This window comes from Rousettus aegyptiacus, unplaced genomic scaffold (assembly GCF_014176215.1).
Source record: "Rousettus aegyptiacus isolate mRouAeg1 unplaced genomic scaffold, mRouAeg1.p scaffold_m13_p_3, whole genome shotgun sequence".
Classification (NCBI taxonomy): Eukaryota; Metazoa; Chordata; class Mammalia; order Chiroptera; family Pteropodidae; genus Rousettus; species Rousettus aegyptiacus.
In genome coordinates, this window is record NW_023416306.1 from 64,352,975 (window position 1) to 64,373,204 (window position 20,230).

The following is a 20,230-nucleotide window of genomic DNA, read 5'->3' on the forward strand; positions in this document are numbered from 1 at the left end:
GTTACAATAACCTTTCTCCTTTGCAACTCATTACAGGTTTTGCCACTTGTTTTTGAACCTAAATTTATATCTCGTCCAACACACACAAGGTGATATCTCACTTATATTATTGTAAATTATTTACATCACAAATTCTGGGTCATGAAGCAGAGGTGATGGAATATTTTTACATAAAAATGTTGGGATCATGTTTTATTTTAAGCCTCTTATGCTGATCATTTTATTTGCAGTGTAAGTATGTCCTACATTAGCTTCTGGATTTGGGCATCAGTGCAGTGAATGGGATCAGTTATATAGCACGCACCCTATCCATCCTGATTAATGTTATACTTCATATCTTTGGGTAATTGCTGATATATTTGGATATAATCAGGACAAAGTGTTACACTTTCTATTTATGTATGATTTTGGATAAGTAATTTTTTAGATCCTTTTACTTTTTAAAATGACAATGACAGTATCAGGTACTGACATCATTTAGAATTAGAAGTAGTCATAATGTTTGGTACTTAGGGGATTAATAAGCATCAACTGTTAAAAGGTACATAGAAAGATATTGACTTTGGAATCTATGTGACCTGGATTCAATTTTTGATTTTCCCAGTTACTATATAATATCAAAACAGTTTCTCATAGTCTAGGTTGCTTATCAACAAAATAGCATAAAACCTTATATTGAAATTATGTGGAGGATTAGAGATAATAAAAGCAGAGTGACTAGTACAGTACATGCCTATTACATTCATCAAGATACTGCCTCTTTTATTACTATAATACTTCTTATTAACAAAGTGAAAATATTGATTTAGATCAGTGGTCCTTAACAAGTTTTGTTTGTTTGTTTGTTTGTTTGTTTGTTTGTTTGTTTTCCTGGTGCCAACCTATCCCCGCATCCAAGATATTTGTTAATATTTTCATTGTCACAAGTTGGGCGAGAGTACTACGGGAATTTAGTATGTGGAGGCCAGAGATGTTGCTAAACACCTGATAATGCCCAGGACAATCCCCAACAACAAAGCATTTGGTCCAATGTTTCAATGATGCTTAGATTGATAAATCCCAATTTAGATGATGTTGAGTCAAACATCTCTCTTTGAAAAACAAAACTTGTAATTGAAATGAACTACTTCAGATTCCAAGAATTTAAAGCTAGGAAGTATCTATACTGAATAGCCTCAATATTCTTTCCATTATGTTATCTTGGTCTTAGGCTAAAGGAAATGGCTCTGCCCTTAATATAACATAGTAGAAATATCTCAAAATTCTTAGTATTTAAGACATATAGTGTCTGAATTAAATTGCTTCCTAATCAAATTGGCTAAGTAGTTAAGAATTGAAGCTCCCATTGACCTGAATTAGTTATTCTGTGGTCTGTGTTTCGCACTACTGTTCGACTTAGCTATTTTCAGGAAATGAGAGGGATTATGAAGAATCAATGCTCCAGTGGATGGCTAAAAGCATAATTACTTTCACTTAGGACAACTTTCTTTACTACCATTAGATTGAGTTTATATTATTTATTATATCATTTCATGTATTTTATTCATATCAATTCAGTTTGGAATATAGTCAAGGATATTATAAATGATTGATTTAGGTTGGGACACATTTGAGGCAAAGACCTAATGCTATCTTAACTGACAGTAGAGGTTTTGTTCTTTTAAAGTAGGTACAAACTATTTTCTTGTTATCATTGAATCTCCAAGTATTTTGGCAATGACCTAAAAATTGCAGACTTTAAATATATGAGGACAGAGATAACAGACATGAAAATTAAAGAAAAACAGAAGCAACTGTGATAGAATCATTCATTGATTCACTTTTATTCAAAGATCAGCATTGTCTAAAATATTCATATATTTTATGGCTTTTTATCCTCATAAGGAAAATAAATAACATTTTGCAGTTGAAATTTGTCTCTTGTGGGTGTGGTGGTACATGTAACAACAAGGAGAAATCCTGTTTCCCCAAAAGCTTATGCTCTTTTGTTCCTTTCATCATACAGGTGGACGCAGACAGACATTTTTGATTTGTGTCTTTTTTATTTTTTCCTAAGTAGGCAGCAGTATTAGAAGCAAAGAGTGGCACAAACATCTTTCAACCAGCATTTTCTCCTGAACTGTCAGTTCCTTTACTCTGTGCAATCCCTCTTCTTCTTTCTCTTTCACATATCTCTTACTTTTGGGCCCGTGTCTGCTCTGGCTGGGGTTGAAATAATAAGCCCCAGCAAGGCACCGTAGTTGCATCACAGAGGTAAATTCTCTGGAAGAGGCATGAGGGATAAGCAATGTTATATTGACAAGCTGCACTAGAGGGCAAGAGTGAGAAGAATTCTAGCTTTGGTTACAGTTCTACAGAAATACTGAAGGCAAGCTTGTACATTCACCCTGAGGAAGTTAGTAAATGAAATTTATTTAAAAGTCTCTTTCAGATATCCAGCATTTACTTGGGAATAAAATTACTAAAATTACTTCACAAAGTAGGTTAAAAAAATCTTTTTTATATCTATCCCTGAAGAGAATTCATTGGTTTCTATGAAGAAACTCCTAAAAACAAACAAAATTTGGAAGAAAAGAATCCCTCCTTGCTGGAACAAATGCACAAGGAAATTATGAGGGAGCTTTAATAAGAAAGAGAATCTTGCAAAAATTCATAAGCTAGAAAATTCCTTGACCTTTTCTTTCTGCAATTTGTTAGTTGGATATCTCTCTCTTCTGATGGGATTTTGAGTGGGGAAATCAATGTGGTGACCATATCTTTGAATGAAGTACTGTCATGTGCTAGTAACCATTTCTCTTATTATAACAAATATGAATTCAAATGAATAGCAAGGAGACATCTCAGTGGAAATTGTTACACTTGTTTATTTATCTGTCATTAATCTATTGAACCAATAAGGAAGAGGAGATGAACTATCACCTGCTATATCCCTAATTCATTTGTCTGTTTGAAACTGCACTTCTACCCCGTGTGGCTAGAAATCAACAAAAAGGCTTCTTAAAATAGCATGAACTGAAAACCAATCTGCTCTTCTCTGTGTTTCTGTTTAACGAGGGCTGACTATAAAGTACTCACGGGTTTGTAACCAGGGTTGGGATCTGAGTTTTCAATACTCTCTAATGGGTTAAATAAATTGAAATGCATTATACATTCTAAAATCCAGACATATTGGAGATCTTGAATTTACTTGTAGAAGTATCCCTATTACAATTATGAATGATTAATTTCAGTGCAAAATGTGTTCAAATAAGGAATATTTTATTGAAATTTAGGAGATATCAAGAGTTTTTCAAAGGATTCTTATATATATATAAAAAAAATCATTCCTAAGGAATTAATCCTAAGACATTTCTCATTATTCCCTAGGAATGCTTCAGAGGAAATGAACTTTTATGGTAGCATGTGAAAGGAGAAATAATTAGAATAAAGGGAATTCTTAAACAATTAAAAATTCTAGGATATCTAGTTCTAGAATTTGAACTCTAGAGGAAAAACATTAGCTTTCTAAAATCTATTCTTATATATCATTATATTTATGTATAGAGGAAACTATCTTAGACAACTTTAATATTCTTTTGATTTTTATGAGTAATTTATTTTCCATTTGATATATATGAGTAAACTATAATCCTATTGCATAGAAAAGGAAAAAAAAACAGCAAGACATGAAAAAAACCATGGAAGTATGTGAACACTTTTCTAAACATTGCTAAGTCAGGCCTGATTATTCTACCAAACAGAGCTGAGTTCTTTGAATGAACACAACGCACCATAATAAGGAAGAGGAGAGTGGTTGCCTGAGAAAGTGGGAAATCCAATCTGTCTCTTTTCATTTTAAAAAAGGCCACTTTCTCTTGTATGAAAGTCATCATGTAGTATATAATGAAAACTTAAGGAACCCCTGAGGGAGACCTGGTGCTTTTAGTAAATGATGCAAGCCCCATTAACTTACAATGAAAATTAGTTTGTGGGTCTGTTTAATGCTCTGTTCTCCTGGAAAAAGCAAGAGAAAGTGGCCGAAAACATGTAACTTTATATTATTGCCTTGGCAGAGGAAATGCAAAGCTTTGAAATACCTAGAAGTTTTATGCTTTCCTATGAGTGGGCTTACGTGGCTCAACCAGTATGAGATGGCTTACTTTGAAGTCAGGGAGACAGATGATCAAGCTAAATACATATAAGATAAAGCTTGGAAGTTGGTCGATGGAAGTTTTCAGTAGAGTAGGTATTTTGTATTAAATTGGCAACTTTATCACTTTAAAATATTGTCAGTATCATGTGCTTCCAAACAGTACACACACAACTATTTTCTTACATAAATTTTCCTTTTCATTGTTTCTAAACAAGTCTGTTCAGTTAACTCTTGATTACCTATTTCAGTCAAATATTTTCTACCTGGCATTTAACAAAGAAAAAGAAACAATTTTAAATGCTTCTTAATAATGTAGAATAACAAGTTTTCAGCTGGAAAAATACAACTTTATGTCTTACAAGACATTGCTCCTCAGTGGGCCAAGGCACTGACTTTTCCATAAAGAGATGTAAGAGCCTTCTTTTTCTTTATCTCATAGTTGGACATTCAGATTTACTTCACCAGAAGATTTCTCACAAATTCAAGTACTCAGAGCATGCATGAAATGTTGAGTTTTCAGGAAGGAACCACTTCTCTTGAAATTTATATGTAGTTAGCATTTCTGAGAGAAATATTTGCCTATGTAAATTAGTTACTACCCATGCAATACAAATGCAGCTTTCATACTAAAACAGTTAACATTTTTAAATTAAGAAAATTAGGGGATGAAGTAAAAATTTAAAAATTATTTATGTAAGACAGCTACATTATTTATCATGGTACACAAATAAGTATTAAAACATATTTAAGGAGTTGTTCCTGTCCTTGAAAGAAGAATGCAGAGGAGAACACTGCTTCACAAAATATATATTTACACCATGAAAAGACTATGCAATCCTATTAATTAGTAGGACATGTGACAGCTAAGCCTGCAGATTATGCTAATATATAAAACTTGACTATTGGCTAATAGGCTCACTGAGGAGTACTAGGTACTCTCCTATTCTTAATCTGTAAAAACATATAGCTACCTCCCTCAGACCTGAAGGCAGAGTTAGATCCCACATACACCAAGAATATCAAATCAGGACGCAATCATATTTCTGACCAAAAAGGTCAAATATTGAACATAACCAGCTGGGTAAAAGTAAGCCACTACTAAAATCTATCCTAGAGATAGGGGGTCGAATTCTTATTCTTGTAACTCAATGGTAGCAGTATGTTGGGTATAGGATATTGGAATAATAAACTGAAATACTATACTTCAAAACTAAAGTTTTAAGTACTAAAATCAATTTAGGGAGTATGTGAAAAATCAGTGAGGAGAGGAGTATTTTCCTGTATTTTCCCTAAAACATTTGAGAGGTATATTTTCTCCATTTTTTAAATTGGTTTTTTTTTGTATAGTAATTAATTAGCTCCTGTCTACCAAGCAATATGATAGGAACTTTAATATCATCATCTCATTTAATTCACACATAGACACACACACACACACACACACACACACACACACACACACACACACCATGAAGTAAATCTCATCTACAATTTATAACTGAGAAAGCTGATGCTCAGAAAGTCTGATGAATTTGGTTCAACTCTCATGTATTTGCTATCAGAACTTATTGTTTCATGTTTTTTTAAAGTCGATTGTTCTTCATTGCTTTGCCCTTAATTAATTGTTTAATATGTTTGAATGTTTAATTTTTCACTAATGTTAATAGGTTAAATGTTAATTATAGGGAACTAGATTTTTTTTTTTTTTTTACTTTGATCAGCAAAAACAACAGTGGACTTTAGTCTAATTGACACCTTTTTATATTATTGGGTTTAAGAATAAAGAAACATTTTTTTCTCTTTCACAAAATCAGACAAATACAATGTTTTCTTTGTAATACATATTATGGCATAAATGTAATAGTTTCAAAGATAATTGTTTTTTATTCAAAATGAAACTTTCAGTATTAATGTATTATATTTAAAATATAACTATAGTCACATATCCTATAAATGGTCTAAAAATTTAAAAAGAGTGTTGGTTATTGCTTTTATGAAAAAATTGAGAATGGCTTTTTAAAAATGTCCAATACTAAGCAAGAGACTAGCTTGATTTTGGGTGATATAAAATTTGAAAAGGGTTATGAGATATATGTTCTTAGAATTTGTGCTATCCTGTACCCACTGCTCTTTTCTTTAATGAATCAATTGATTGGTAAAGTAGGAATATTAGAAGATTCAGAGTAAGAAAAAGAACTTTTTTTGAGCCTCTTATGTGCTAATGATTGAGCTGGGGTGCTTTCATCCATTGCTTTGTTTAAGTTCAGGTAAAATCAGTGTTGCTTTCTTCTTACTACTAAGGAAAACTGAACTTAAAGAGGTCAGTCAATTTGGGAAATGGCGCAACAGGTATTTAACCCTACATATCTCCGTCTGTAAAGTCTTTGTATTTTGCTACTACTTCAGGGTTGTAGCTGAGTTGCAAAATGATCACAGACTTCTTTGATTTTTCTTTTTAGTACTCATAGATGTTTGAATAACGTGAAGTGGGAAGCTTAGTGATTTACATTTTAGGCTGTCTCACTCAGTACTTGAAATCAGTTGCTAACACCCTATACACAGAATGCATACTTGTGAATGGAATTTAATTTTTGTTCCATTGATTTTCACTTTAGTATCAATTGGGTGACTTTTTTTTTTTAATTTTCATTTTTGTTGGTCTGTGGTAGACATTGGTTCTTAATCATTTAAACTTTACATTCCTTATTTTGTTTTTCAAATGAGATCTGTAAAAAAATATACTTTTAAATATACTTATGTTTTAAGGAAATATTTTGTAAATTCTTTTTGTATGCTAGTAGTCTTATTCAATTTTTACCCCCATAATTTAGATGTAATTAAATTAATATTTTTGTTGGAGCAGCTATTTGATTCTAAGGACATTAACTTTTCAGAATGTTAAAAAGAAAAACTCCATATAAACCTTACGAGGATTACTTTTATCCTAAGAATAGGGAAGCCAAATTGGGAATAATAAGTTAGGATGAAGAGAAGGCGGCAAAACAAACAAACAAACAAACAACAACCAAAAACCCCACCACACCAGAGGTATTATAAAATGTCAATATGGTCTAAGGCTATATTTTTTTAAAATTTCAAAAGTATGTTTTCTTGAATATTCATCTTGTGAATTGTCCTGCCATCCCAAAATTACACACACACACACACACACACACACACACACACACACACACAGATTTTGTTTAAAAATTACCTAAAAATATATGAGCCTGTTAAATGCCATGGCAAACCTAATAGTAGATAACTTCTTTTTTGAATCAAGGGTCTCTCCAAATTTATTTGGCCAAAAAAACCTTTCCTTTCATGTGATACCTATTAGTAACACCTAGAACTAGGTTAGAACTCAAAATTTACATTGGGAAACACTGTTCAAAGAACATACCCAAAGCCACAGTAGAGAAAGATTGATTGATTATACCCAATCTGAAAGGATGATGAGAATAAAAAAGACAGGTTAGAGTAGAGGAACTTGAACTAGTCTAGGTGAGAGACAGCAAGGGCTTGAATTAAGGCCACGGAATAGGATAAATTCAACTTGATGCTCGGGAAAGAATGTAGAATTGATTTGATTTAGTGACTATTAGATAAAAAGGAAAGAGTCACACATACCAGGTCTGCTTTGAGTGATTGGTTAAACAGCGACGTTATTACTTGACAAAGAGAAGTCAGAGGAGTAATTGTTAGGTTAAAGGTAAGGAGTTTACTTTTAAATATTTGTCTGAGAAATACTTGAAATCCATCCAGGTTGATTTTTCCAGTAGGAGCTAGAAATAGATTTGGAGCATACAACAGAAAAAGTCTCAGAAAAGATATAGATGTATAGATTTTAGAGTCACCATGCAATATGAAGCTCCTGGGAAATGGATAAGACTATGGATAACTTCATCTTTAGCTGGTTGGAATCCAAATTGCTTCATTAAATGCATTAAGCAGAGCAAATGATGAAAATGCAAACTATATTCTGCTAACCTAAAATCTGTTTTTGAAAAAGATAAGAAAATGAAAAATGTATTTCTATGTATTGAATATTTTAGATACTACATGTGGCAAGTGATTCAGGATGCTGAAACTACAGTTGTTCCAGAATGAAACAGGCAGAATTTAAGATGGTTAGTGGCTGAAGAAGTTTAAACTTCTCTGTGGGCTCACGTCAACAAATACTGCATTAAGCTTATAAATCCATTAATCAAAAAAAGAGGTGTTGAATAATGATTCACCCAGAATTTAAGTAATCCTGTGATCTATTTGAGGCAGGCCAACAACATTATAGGAAAGAGTAAATGCATTTCCTGTTAAGCATTTGCTTGGTTCATTTACAGTAATTCCCTGTTCCTGCTCAACTATTCACTTTTGTCTGAAACTGAATGTATTTATGTTCAGTTCAGTAATCAGTGATGTCCACTGATAAATGGTATGTTTGAGAAGGGGTGGTGTGCTTTCAGGTTAAGTGAACCTTGAGTTGATATCACTTCCAATTTCAAGAGGGTAACAGTAAGAATATTGGCTATTGTATGCTAAGTGTCTACTTAGTCCTGTACTTTAGCAGGGGCTTTGCACATATTATCTAATCTTCAAATCAACTTTGTAAGGAGAGTTTTATTATTGTCTTTTAGAGGCTAGGAATGGAAGCTTTGAGAGTTAATATTCAAAGTTACAAAGTCAGTAAAAAGCAGAGCTCAATTTTGATTATTAGGTTGAATGATTCCACAGTATGTAGTCTTTCCATTGCCTTGTACTTGCTGTACATGGAAGATATAAAAAACAAATACCTTTTCACATGAATTAATTACATCACATAGAGTGACATTTGTACACAAACCTTCACACTGTTATTTCCCTATTTTTTTTTTTTAATAATAGCCATTAACAGGAACAAGCAAGATTTTTATTTTTTGAACTTTGCTTTGTTCTAGAAAAACCACTCAAGGATTGGTGGGCACCAATTTTAAATACTGTCAAGGAATGACTTGACTTGAAATACACACACACATATGTGTAAGGAATGTCAGATAATTCCTACAACTTAGGATCTGACTAGATGTCTATAAAGGAACACAGTTTGTTGCTGCCTTTTGCAGAAATATCCTACTAAAGCATTTTTTTAAAAGGAAAATAGAGAATACATTTAATATTCCACAAAACTGCTCTGCTTTGCCTTTTCGAAGCAATCAGAGGAGATAGGTCAATCAGCCGACCATTTATTCAAAATCTATTAAACAAATTAACTCACCATTGATTAGTTTCTCATACAGCATGATGAGGTGGACTAAACAGAGGATTCTGACATCAGAAATATGCACAACTCTTTGTTCATGAAGTTCTTGATTCTAGTTTGTTTAATTTACTGTACTCAGTGATATTTATTATGCTTTCCACTTCAGTTATTTATGGGATTAGACTTTTAAATTTATATTTGATATTATTGAATATTTTTTAGAGCTCTGATATTAATAAAAATTTACCTCAAAATTTGCTGTTGTCAACATCTTACAGTTACTAACATTGATCTATTTTTCTTCACATGCAAGTTTAAAATGAATTCTCACAGATAAGTAAGGCAAGTAGAATTGAAAACAAATTTAGCCAAAGGAAAGAAGATATGTGAAAATATTTATAAAGAAATGCCTTAAATGCTACTGACATGCATTAAGAAATGTGTTATATAAAAGCAACTTTCCTTATCTCTAGGTGAAATATCTACAGTCATGTTAAATGTTTTTTGATAAGTTTTGACATTTGAAAATGAAAGCTATTTTAACAAAACCACATTCAAGAAAAAAGCTTAAACATTTTAAATGCTACCTAATATAGTGAATATATTTTTTGTTTCTCTTGCAGATAGGGGTTTCATTAAATGACATTTTTAGTATATTATAAAAATAGTGAAAATAATAATATAGATATAATAATATAAATTAAATGCCTGTTGGAGGTGGAGGACAAGAATAATGAAATAACTAGCATGCAAATATGTCCTTCAACCAAATAAAATTGTTACCACTAATACTTTTATTTCCTTATCAGATTTGTTTCTATTCGCTGCATTTGATTATAACCAAAGAGATCACTTCCTACAATCTTTAAGAACAAATCAGAAATGCAAATATCTGTAGAGTGAATTGTTTTCAGGAATATTTTACTGACAGATGATTGCTTTTTAACTCAAAATTATTCTTAAAGAGAAATGATAATGCTTAGCACTTTTATAATGCTTTTTGCCTCCAAATAACTCACCTAATTAATTCTAATTAATCTGTATAACACCCCTGTGAGGTGACAAATTGACTAGAACTGTTTCCCTATATCAATATGATTATGATTATGTACATATTTATTAAAACACGATTGTATTTTACTGCTTCAGATTGTAGCTTCAAATAATGTAGACAGTGTCATATTCCTTTGGTGAGGAAATAATGTTGTAAAATGAAAACATTTAAAATTATTTCTCTTGATCTTATAGGAGAAAATTAGACTCTGGCATTGTTTTTCCCTTTTGTGTATGGCTCATACTTGAAGCAGTGGAGTAGGATGGGGAGCATCCTGCCCAGGAGCTGAGGGACCCTAGATGCTAGCCTTAGTTTTTTCATTAACTACATGTCTGACCTTGAAACTTACTTTTCACAGTTATAAGGTAGTGATAATGTCACCTGCCTGGCCTATGTAACAGGGATGTTTGAGGGTTAAATATGACAATATGTGTGAGAACACTTTATTACTTTAACCATTTTTTTCAAATATGAGTTATATAACTTTATAAAAACAAAAATAATATTATAAAAACATATTCCTGAGGACAGAAATAGAGAGTTAAGAGGGATTGCCTTTTAATTCACTAATTCAAAATTTAAAAAAATATATATTATTCGCTGCCTACTACCACAGAGAACACACATGATAGACACATGGTGAAGGGCATGTATAGAACGGTCAGGTACATAAAGTGAATCTATATAAGATGCAGATATTAATTATAAGCCCATTGGGACTGGCATGTACTAGCATTAAGTTTCTTAATTAGTACACTGAAAGGAGGAAGCATGGGACTATAATTCTTCTGACTGGATGATCTGACTTATGAATAGTGGGGCAATATATGAGTCTTATTCTCTTTATTATGTTTAATTATAATCTACAAAGTATCAAAAAAAAAAAAATAGGATAGTGCTGACCGTAGTAATGGAATGACCTATATGATAATCACTTCAGGAACTTTATCTACTGGTGTGAGCCTCATACTTCTCTATTCTAAATGCACAATTTAAGGAACATGACCTTAGTCAAAACCTTTAACCCTCCTTCAAGTGGAACAGTTCCCAGCTTACACACTGTCATCTTTTATCTTTTTTGATTCCTTCTCCTACTTGGTCAATTTCTCCTTCTGAGGCTCCTTTGCTGGTATCTTCATATCTGACAGACTTCTAAAATTGGAATACTTTAGAGCTTACTTAGGCCTACTTTTTTTTCTGTTTAAATTGACTACATCAGTTGTCTCATTTATTTCTGTGGCTATAATGCCATCAACTCTCAAATACAACTGTCAATTTCACATCATTTGCCTACTTTTCTCCCTGACCTCTAGAATCCTATTTCTAACACCTAGTCATCATCTCAACTTAAATATGTATAGTATGTTTCTCAAACTTGAGAAGTCCAAATCACATTCCCAACTCTCTTCTGTGTCCGCTCCATACCATCTTTGTTTTATTAGTCAGTAAATGGCAACTCCGCTCTATCAGTTATTGAAACAAAGCCTCGGAGTGACTCTTTATTTCTTTCAGTCTCATATATTTCATATATCTTATTGGCTATACCTTCAAATTGTATCCACAGTTCTCCTCATCACATCCACCAAAACATCCTAGCTCAAGCTACTATTATCTCTTCCTATCCCAATAGTTCATAACTGTTCTCCTTGCTTCCATATTTGCTACCATGTAGTATATTTACAATAGATCATTCATAATATTTCATTCATACCATATTTTAAATTGTAGTTCTCGAACTTCACCATGAATCAGAATCACCTAAAAGTCTTTTTAAAATATAAATTGCTATTCTCCACGCCCAGACCTTGTGATTTAGTAAGTAGGACCACAGTAAGTTCCTAGGTGATGTGAATGCTGATGGTCTAGGGATCATCCCTTGAGAACCTGTGATGTAGAACTTTGTTACTTAAGGTATGGTCCACTGACCAAGAATATCAGTATGACTGGGGAGCCTCTCAGAAATGCAGAATTTAAGACTCAGTTAAGCAGAATTTATGTATTAACATGATTCCAAGGTGATTCTTTTATACATGGCCATCATAAAAACCCTAATGAACAGGATTCTTTTTACATTTCAAGTAACATAATAGTATTCCTTTACTCAAAATGGATTTCTACCTCAATATGAATACAACTGTAATCCCCACTAGGTTTAGAAAGTTCTATATAATCTGACCTCCTGTTAAACCCTCTGATTTTCTCTCGTACCTGCAGATTCAGTGCCCTCCTGATGCGCTGGTCTATTTGGTCTTCCTTGAACCCAGCTATGTTTGACTCAGGGTATTAGTACTTGCTTTTTTTCCAGCCTGGAACGCTCTTTCAACAGTAACCACACTGCTTATTCCCTTACTTCTTTTAAGGTTATTTTATCAGTGAAGACCTTTTTATTAACAGTCAACCTCCCTAACCTGACACTCCATTTATATCTTAACCTACTTAAGTTTACTTTGTAGCACTTATCATGATCTGACATACTATATATTAATCTGTTTACTAGCTAATTTTATTTCTAGAACATAATTTTTTTTTGCTATAGGTATTTTGACTCTTTTATTTGCTTTTGTATATCCAATGTCTGGAACAATATAATTGTCTTGTATTACGTGCCTAGAACGTTACCAGGCACATAATACAAGACAATTTTGTTGACTGAATAAATAAGTTTTCCAAATCTCTTCCTAAATATGAATTTTGAATGGGAAAATATGAACTCATGTCAGTACCATATTCTTGAGGAGAAAGGGAAAAAAAAAAAAAAGTAAAGTTCAGGATTAAGATTTGACAAACGAGCAGGATGACTAGAAGACAGACTTTTTCCCACAATTTTTCTTAGGTAATTATTAGTAAGAAGACTGATTTGTAATGCCAGTATTTCATTTTTTTTTTTATTGATGAGTACTATTCCATTCGTATATATGTACCACATCATCTTTATCCAATAATTCATTGAAGGACACTTAGATTGTTTCCATGTCTTGGCCACTGTGAATAATGCTACACTGAACATTGGCGTGTATATATCTTTATGGATAAATGTTTTAAAGTTTTTGGAGTAGATACTCAGAAGAATAATTGCAAGTCTTATGGTAGTGCTATCCTTATTTTTTTGAGGAAACTCTGTACTATTTTCCATAGTGGCTGTACCAATTTACATCCCCACCAGCAATGTATGAGGTCTTGAGAATATCATGCTAAGCAAAATAAGTCAGACAGAAAAGGACAAGAACCATATGATTTCACTTATATGTGGAATATGAAACATCAACAAACAAAACAAAACTCATAGATACAGGCAACAGTATGGTGGTTACCAGAGGGAAAGGTAGAAGAGGTTGAAGAGGGCAAATGGGGATTCAATATATGGTAATGGAAGGGGGTTTGACTTTGGGTGCTGAGCACACAATGTAATATACAGATGATGTGTTATAGAATTGTACATGTGACACTTATGTAATGTTATTAACCAATAACAGCCCGATCAATTTAATAAAACAAAAAAATTGATTTGTAATTTATAGATACAACAGGCTTTTAAAAAATGTCATTTAATTAAACATCATTTGCTATACTTTTGATGAGATGCTCTAGGAGCTTAACTCTTGTTTATATTAATTAGCCTGTTGTAAAAATTGGTTTCATTATACGTTGATTCTCTTAAAGTTGCAGAGACGTTATTGGTGACATTGAGGACTTGCTGTAGATTTTATGAATAAGACATATTTTCTCCAGTTTCATAATTTATTGTAAGATGATAGTCCAAATGATGAAAATTTACTCATGCATTTACTGTCTGCGTAAATAAATTCACACCAATGGGCCCAGCTGTGATTCTTTTTGATTAAAATTTTTTAAATTAATGGTGATAATGTATAACAGTGTGTACAGGTGGAAAGAAATAGGCAGTGAGAAGATGTAGGATAGGTGTTAGGATCTTTTTTTCTTGTGAATTTGTTTTCATTGGGATATAGGGAATGGGTTGGGAAATGTCACTGTGGGTGGTAGTACCTTACCAGAGTACTGTCCATTCTAATCCCCCTAGGATAGCTTTTGGGGCTTTTTATTTTTTCTTGGAGATGCTGCTCTTGCTCTCAGCAGCCTCTTCAGGTCCACTGTTGAGTGGCTCCTCCTTAGAATTTCCTCTTTTTCTTGGGGACACACCTGTTTTCTGCCTCCTCAGGTTCGCTAACTGGTTCCTCTTTAGGGAAATAATTTTTCCTCTTGGAGAGACTTCCAATGCTAGCTGTTTCTTCAAGATCACTACTAACCAGCTCCTCCTTGGAAAAGATTTCTTTTTCTTGGATTTGGATAAAGAGGAGACTTCTGGAGCTTTTTCTTTTTCTCCTTTTTGGGTCTTTTACTTGTCTTTTCATGCTCCTCTGGTGTGCTACTGATGTTTTCTGAAGATGTGAAGGAAATTGCAGCCAACCATTTCTTTTTCTTCTTGAAGCATTTCTTCTCCTGTTTCTGCAGCTTCCTAGTAACTTCAGAAGCCACTTCCTCTCCCTGAAGGATTGCATCTTTCATGACCTCCATATTCTTTTGTGGAATCTTTCTGGTTTCATAGGACAGCAAACTCAACTTGTTCTTCAAAGTTTCTCTCCAAATACACTTGTGAGTACCTCAGAGAAGCAGTCAATTCATGAGACAATACTACCTTCGTTTGCCAGGTATCGGGGAGCCTTTGTTCTTGGAAGCTGCTCAACCGATGAAAATACAGTGGAAAATGAATCCATGTTTTGGGATGTTACCCTTTGTCTTCAGGGCTCTGGGAACTTGAACCCTTTGCTGTGCCCTGAGAATTATTCAGACACCGGGACCAACTATCACCTAACATTGTTTTTATTTAATGCCTTTGTTAATGATATGGAAGAAACAGTTCAAAGTGTATTAATTAAATTCACTGATACACTAAATTGGGAGGTGCCAGTGACATGAAAGAGGAGAAGAAACAAATGAAGAAGGCCTTAGAGGAGTCAGACAGAGTGGAAAGACGTGAGTTGGGATTCCTTCTGTAAGAAAAATTTAGATTTAAATATGTAACACATATTTAAACAGTTCTATATTGTGTTAATATTTGTTTGATGATGATGTTAGCATTGAGCATGATCATGGTGAGAAGATTATGGCTAAATTCGAACTCTTCTGCATCAAGTCAGGTTCAGCCACTGTCGTGATGTGCAATAACCCGTCATAGAGGGCCAGAGTGTAGCAAAGGCAAATCTTATTCCTGAACTATAATTAGATTTATATTTAAATATGTCTAAGGGTATTAAATGGGGTGGCCCATGTGAGGAAGCATGTAGTATTCTGGGAAAGAATTTGTCATTTGGAAAGGGAATGAGGACAATTTAGACAATGGGTCAGAGTTCGAGGGAGAGGTAAGGTGATTTCTGTGCTCAGGTCTTCATTCTTGTTGTATTATGGCCTGGCCTCCATGGACTCATTTCTGAATCTCAGAGTGCAAATTTTACAATATAAGAGCCAATAAAGCTATTAGGTTGAACCACATATAATTGGTCATAACTGGTCAGATATTGGTAATTTCATGTTTCAGCTTATGAGCTGTTTGGTATAAGCATCCTGATGTCATAAGGTACCTACTACCCTGCTTTCTTGAGTGTGGACTTCTGTACTCACAAGAGACCCTAGTAGCCTCAGTGCACACTAAACACCAAATTAGGAACCACTGGTGGGCAGTGACATAATACTTATATTTGTTGAATGCTAGCAATGCAAATGGAACCTTTAGTAAGAGTTTGCAGATGGAGGAAGAGAGCAGGAAAATGAATTTCAACAAATGCCCTAGAAGACTAATCTACAGGTAAGAAAGACTTAAGTTTTCTCAGAAGTATTTGGGAGTTTCCACAGAAAAGATATTTGAGGTCAGAAATGCTAGTTTACAATTCTGATTTCCACATTTACGTTGCTTCAGGCCGTTGAGATAGGAAATACAGTTATGTACTTGGTATAGTAGAGACAAAAAAAGCAGGGCAGGAATATCTGAAGTACTTTAGAAATTCTGTGATTTGTTTCAAGACTTTAATTGCTTAGATTCTCCTGTCTTCTCTCCTATAGAATGTATCTATGGCAGCAGATGAAATTCTCAGAGGTTAAGTGCAGCCACTTTGGAGTGTTCAGAATAAAGCTAGAACCATGGTGTTATGCAGTTTGTGTTGTTACCGTGTGTACCTGTGGGAGCATTTGAGAAAACACATTGTTGGCACTCCCTCAAATGAGACTGCTTGAAAAACCAGGTGTTCTCTATAAGGAGAGCCAGTAAAACTTTCAGACTCCTAGAATTCTGCAGCTTTAGGTGAAATAAAGCAAAAGAGAAATGTATGCAAGCATGTACACCAGCCTTCCATGCAGAGTGTCCCTGTTTGGAAACGTGCAAGGGATATCAGTTAACACACTATATCACTGATTCGTAGCTGCCTTAGGTATAAAATGATAGAATTGTACTAGATGTTTTTGATTGCTTTTTTCCTAATGCAATATTCTATTATACTATTTCATTGATACCGTTAGTGGACAATTAGGTGTTGTCTACGTATTTCACTTTACCAGCGAATGATTTTATAACTGAAATAATAAAAATATTAACAAATGCAAATTAATAATGATAATAACAATAATAAGTAGCTACTATTTTATGATAATGAATGTTATTGTATGCTAGACATGGTGCTCAGGGTTTTTCATGAATTATATGATTTTAAATCGCAAATAAGGTTAGGGTTCATTTAATACCCATAAGAAATTATACAATAACAAGGCTAGGAGGGCTAGAATTAGACATCTTTTAAAGTTTTTACCCTCACTACCACCACTTGATTGCACTCAGTGGTTTTGTCTGCTGTAGTGAAATGTCTTCCAACTTTTTTTTTAATTCATAGAAGATGCAGTGAATAAAATGGAATAAAGACATATAAATATACAGCACAAATACAGTCAGCGTCGTGTTTTTTTTTTTTTAACAGAAACATAATTTGGAGCAATAAGATAAGAGGGGTTTCTTTCTCATACACTCAGGAAAGTGCCATCAACATTACCCACTTTATCCATTTTCTACAACCAAAAGGAGAGTAGATGAACTTTATCAAGATCCTTATTGCCACTCTATGTAGAAACATTTCTCAAAAGGCCAATTTCAGTGCTGTCTCCCTGGCTTTGCATCATATTTAAATTTATGATGAGCACCGAAGAGAAGCATGCCAGATTTTTTTATTCTTCTAAACGTCAAAACATAGTGTACAGAACACTGATTTTTATGCAGGTGTCCTTTTGCTACTATTTCAGAACTTTATTCAAAGTAATTGGTAGTTCTAGGCTCCTTAGTCTTGTAGCTGCCAAGGTCCCCTAATCTAGAGTAGATAGTCAACTATCTTTAATAGGTGATTTATAGCAGGGCAAAAAGCACTATTGGACATCTGGAGAGTGGAGTAAATGCACTGTATTGAGCAGCTGAGAACATTTCTTGACAGATTTTGTTTTAGGTAAAAATGCAAGGCATTTTCTTCTACAGATTTCTTAAAACATATATTGTAAAGGAAAGAAAATCCATATGGTATTGATTTATTTAAATGTTTTAAAAATTAGATATTGGGAAAGCCGTTTATATTTTTATTTTTCTTAGAGAACATTTCATTTCACCAAGAATAAAGAGAAAAAAGGCCTGAAAATTCATGTTTTGTTCCAAATTTAAAGTCAGATTTGACATGGGTTTTAAAACATGACCAAACAAAAATGAGTCTGTGGTTTTGAAGAATAAAGTAAGCTTTAGGAGGAGGCAGTCAAGCTGTTGCTCTGGAAAGCTCCTTATTCCCTTAGTCAAAACATAGTAGCAAACAAATAAACAGAACCCTAAAGTAATAGCACCAAGTGGTAGTTTGGTACATAATTCTACAGAATTTATAGCTTCAGAAATACAAGACTGGGTATCAATTCATGGTTTCTTTTTCTTTATGCTACAAGACAAAAGAACTCTTTTAAAAGGGGTAATGAATTGTGTGGGCTGTAATTGCTATTCTTCGGTGCTGTTACTGGTTTAGAATGCTTCAGAGAGAACTGGAAGTAAGTTGTACTGTGTAGTCTGCTAGTCCATACTTGTTAGTAAACAGAGGGGAAAAGAAGTAACCATCTTCTATAGTTGTTTCTAAAGAGCATCTTTACTCTGGATGCACAGACTAAAATGTTACCTAGTTTTACCCAGTTTTAAATAATTTTTACAATGATTCAAAAAAGTTGACAAATACTTACATCCCACAATTTGAGGTATAGGGTGGTGTTATATGAAGAATACTATAAAAGAACTTTTTTTTCTTTTCCCCTTCTCTCTCTCTCCTCTCTCTCACCTCTCTCTCTCTCTCTTCTTCCCTCCTTCCCTTTCTCTCCTCTTCCTTTCCTACTTCCCTCCCTTTCTTCCTTTGATTCCTATGTATCTATATTCATATCTACCTAATTAGATATATTTTTAGTTTTTAAAAATATTTACTTAGAGATTTGTTATGTCTCAGATGTGGCCTCAGGAACACAGAAATGCCGATTTCCCTTCCTTTCTTTGATCCTGTTCCTCAAAGCTTCTTTCTACTAAAAACCTGGTTATTTCATGCTGCACTACACACACACACAGACTACACACACACACACACACACACACACACACACACACATTTTCTTGCCAAACCATCAAAATATCATTGGTTGGGATGAATAGAATAACGTCAATAAGTCTGTTGGTAAACTAAATATAAATTATTTTTAATTAATAGTGCTCACATTTATCACGTTAAAAATAATTTAGCTCTTTATTAATTACTTTGAACAATTTGATCTATTTTCCCCCAAATAATTGAACAAATAGAAATCACCTTTTTATATTTCTAGTATAAAATCTCTGAGAGTAGATTGAATGTAATACTTTGAGAGTATACTCAAGGAGTCAGATATCATTGAAAGAATATTAGGTGTCTTTAAGGATCTAACTAATAATTGCTGACTAACTAGCATGGCACAAGAAGAACTTTTCAGAAAATATTTTATTTTTATAAATATTACTGTGTTTTCACTTCTTTTGTATTTGTTCTTGGATACATTTAACGTAGATGTCAACAACAGAGTTAAAACAAGAAGTGGGAGTGGACATATAATTAACATTTATTGAATATCAGGCACATGTTAGCTGCTTTACAGGCACTAATTTAATTTTCAAGAACACCTTAGGAATTAATATCCCTAGGCTACATTTGAAAAAGACTTTTATAGATGAAGAAACTTACTCATTATTATGAAAGATTATTTGGTCTTGAATATGAACCTAGATCTACTTTCACAGGTACACACTTTTAAAAATAATTAATGGTCTATGGTCATGCCACCCTGAACAAGCCCAATCTCCTTTGATCTTGGAAGCTAAGCAGGGTTGGGCCTGATTAGTATTTGAATGGGAGACCACCTAGGAAGACCAAGTGTTTTAGGCATTAAAAAAAAAAAAAAATAAGGGATTGTAAACTGACAAGGTCCTTGCAATCTGTGAGGTCAACCAAGGGTTGCCTCGCTAAAATTAATTAATTAATTGATTGATTGATTATTAATTAAAAAAAGAATCATGTACTGCTCAGGCGAAAATATAATTGTTTTCTTAAGTTGTCTCTGTATATCTGAGAAGGTAACCAGCAAAATCTAGAAAAAAAATATAACTTTATAGAAATTAATCATCTTCTATCAGATATCATACCTCATATGTTCTCAAACAAATCTTATCAGTTTTCCACTGAAATTTACTATCTCTTAAAAATTCTCTAAAAAT

The 20,230-nt window shown here is 33.3% G+C and overlaps 1 pseudogene; it reads left to right on the forward strand.

Moving 5' to 3' along the window:
* Positions 1–19,782: 19,782 nt before the first annotated feature.
* LOC118601509 lies at positions 19,783–19,901 on the forward strand (annotated as a pseudogene).
* Positions 19,902–20,230: the final 329 nt, after the last annotated feature.